The 2,511-nt window shown below is 40.1% G+C and overlaps 1 non-coding gene across 1 annotated transcript; it reads right to left on the bottom strand.

Annotated features, from left to right (window-relative positions):
- Positions 1–1,423: 1,423 nt before the first annotated feature.
- LOC141625443 (small nucleolar RNA R71) lies at positions 1,424–1,530 on the bottom strand. The gene has a single exon (XR_012535223.1). It is a non-coding gene; the product is annotated as a small nucleolar RNA R71 (small nucleolar RNA).
- Positions 1,531–2,511: the final 981 nt, after the last annotated feature.

Here is a 2,511-nt window from a genome sequence, read left to right on the forward strand (position 1 = left end):
CTACCCGGTTTTAAGAGCTAAGACCAAAATTATTTTGGGTCAATTTTTCTACAAGAATTAATATTATCTAGTACTCATAATATTAATTCTAATTAAGAGTAAGCTTTGGGTATAAATCCTTGGGAGAGATCCTACACTTGGGTCTTAGTTCATCCAAAAGGGAAAGCTCAAGAACAAGAGAGAAAGGTGATCTCTCTTGTGCCCATTAAACCGAAAATCACAATGTAAGAACAATGTTTCTTCCTTATTTTGTTATATTGTTTGCATGCATAAGATCAATCATTAATTTTATGACAAATTAAATTAAAACATATATGAATATGTAAGTATATAGATCTACTTTTCCTTCACCCGGGTGGGAGGTGAGTCGGGAATCCTAGTGTCTTAGTATGAGTCCGGGAGGAAGTTACTATAGCGAATTAGAGGCGTTTTCCCCCACCTAGCTTTCCTTAGACAATACATTTACGGGATCAATGTGTTACCTACGAATGGTTAATGACCTAACCATGCCCTAGGCCTTTCCTTATTGATTAAAACTCGTATCCTATCACTTGTTTCTTGATCTTAGCATTGTTTAGTTTATTTATTGCTTGTTACTTAGCCTAGTTGATAGATATTACACAAACCTTGCTCTATTTAGACTTAGCTAAACTATTGGACGGAACGATTAGTAGTCTCATTTTGCTCCTCGTGTTCGACCCTTACTAGTGTAACGTATCGTCACTTGCGAGGTTAAACTTACACCATCAAGTTTTTGGCGCCGTTGCCGGGGAGCAAAGGAAATATATTAAATGCTTGAGTTCATGTTTAGACTAAGTCCTTTTGTTACTAACCTTTTCTTTGGAGTATGTAGGTCTTTTGCATGAATAGGCGGCAAAGACGAGGTCAACCAACTTACCCTATTGATCTTGAAATTGAGGCTACGGCAAGAAGACTAAATTCTCTAAGAAGAAGAGGTTTACTAGACACACCATCGGTAGAAGAAAGTAATCAACAAGAAGCCTTTGAAGAGTTTGGGAATCCATTTGGAGAAGTAGAAGAATCTAACATCATGGGTGAACCGGTTCCGATAAGAGAGACTATGGCTCCTAAGCACATAGTAAATCCAAGCATCCAAAGGCCAAGAATTCAAGCTAATAACTTTGAGATCAAAAATGCCTTGCTCAACCTTGTTCAAGACAACCAATTTGGAGGAGGTCCTTTGGAAAACCCTAATGACCATCTCAATGAGTTCCTTGAGAATTGAGACATGTACAAGATGAATGGGGTCTCCAATGATGTGGTACGCCTTAGGTTGTTCCCCCGTTCACTGAGGGGATCGGCCAAAGATTGGTTAAAGAATTGTGACGCGGATTCTTTCAAGACATGGGATGAGTTAGCTTCGGCATTTTTGAACAAGTACTTCTCATCCTCAAGAACGGCAAAATTTAAGAGTGAACTACAAAGCTTTACTCAAGAAGAGGATGAGACCTTATATGAGGCATGGGAGAGGTATAAGAGACTCCAATGGATATGCCCCCACCACGGAATATCTGAAGCCGAGTTAGTGAATAATTTCTACAAGGGGTTAACCCAAGACCTTCGGCTTTCACTAGATGCGGGGTCGGGAAAAGGTGCCTTAGATATTTTGGGGCATAAAGCGGCAAAGAAGCTAATTGAGGAGATGGCATCACGGACTATGGAATGGGGAAGTGATAGGCAGGTGAGGAAGGGGAAGATCAAGGATTCTAGTGCGGTGTTGAATGTGGAGGTTAAGGGAATGCTAGATGAACTTACCCAACAAGTGGCTTTGTTAAATTCCAAACCTTCTAGTTCCGACATGAGACAAGTCTTGTCTTGTGAAATATGTGGGGAACAAGGGCATATTCCAATTGGGTGTCTCTTGATTGTACCGATTCAAGAATAATGCTATGAGCAAGTCAATGGGGTTTCGGAATCCACAAATGCAAGGCAAGGGTTCAACAACAACAACAACTAATTCGTCAATGGAAAAAGAACTCATCCTCTCTTATCCTATGCCTCACAAAACATTCAAAACCCAACTACTTCTTCACCACAACAATAAAGGTTCAATCAAAACCCACAATTCCAAAGACAAATCCCACCCGGTTTTCAAAGAAAGCAATTTATCACTCAAAACCAACAACCATTTGGGGGTTTCAAAGGACAAAATTTCAACCAACCTCAAAACCAAAACTTCCAACCTCAAAAACAAGGTTTTAACCAAAACTTCCAACCTCAAAACCAAGGTTTTAACCAAAACTTCCAAGCCCAACAAAATCAAAAACTATCTTGGGGACAAGCCTTTGAGCAATTGGTGATTGCCAACCAAAAGTCCGACTCAAAGCTTGACAACCACATTGCCTCACAAAGCCGGGTTAATGATGAAATAAGAGCATCCCAAAAAGCAACGGAAACCCATGTAGCCCAAATTTCACAACAATTGAGTCAATTGGCTCAAAATCCGGGGAAGTTTCTGGGTAACACGGTTAACCCAAGAGAGATGAATGC

The sequence above is a fragment of the Silene latifolia genome, chromosome X, assembly GCF_048544455.1.
Source record: "Silene latifolia isolate original U9 population chromosome X, ASM4854445v1, whole genome shotgun sequence".
Lineage (NCBI taxonomy): Eukaryota > Viridiplantae > Streptophyta > Magnoliopsida > Caryophyllales > Caryophyllaceae > Silene > Silene latifolia.